The 312-nt window shown below is 60.9% G+C and overlaps 1 protein-coding gene across 1 annotated transcript in view; it reads right to left on the minus strand.

Moving 5' to 3' along the window:
* LOC108801174 (rho-related BTB domain-containing protein 2-like) overlaps positions 1-312 on the minus strand; it is an 18,256-nt gene that overhangs the window by 1,879 nt on the left and 16,065 nt on the right. The window lies entirely within an intron of this gene.

Genomic DNA, 312 nt, shown 5'->3' on the forward strand with positions numbered 1-312 from the left:
GCCGGCCCTTCCCTTTCCCACTGGTCTGATACTCATCCCCCCGCCCCTCACCTACTCACCCCGCCCCACTTCTCTATTCTTGATGAACAAGCTGGACCGCGCCAGACCCAAGTGGGAGCCCCTTCCAGTCCAGCCCTCAGGACTCTCATTGGACGGAGGTGGCGATATACGCGCACACCTCGGGAATCTCCATTGGCCACTGCACACGTGTCCCCGGCCTCCCATTGGATGGATACGATGCAAACCTTGAACTAGGTGTGGGGGAGGGCTGCGAGGAGGAGGAGGAGGGGCTATAAGGGCTTGGTCTCAACC

The sequence above is a fragment of the Nanorana parkeri genome, unplaced genomic scaffold, assembly GCF_000935625.1.
Source record: "Nanorana parkeri isolate BGI_ZX_2015 unplaced genomic scaffold, ASM93562v1 scaffold2240, whole genome shotgun sequence".
In the NCBI taxonomy this organism is placed as follows: Eukaryota; Metazoa; Chordata; class Amphibia; order Anura; family Dicroglossidae; genus Nanorana; species Nanorana parkeri.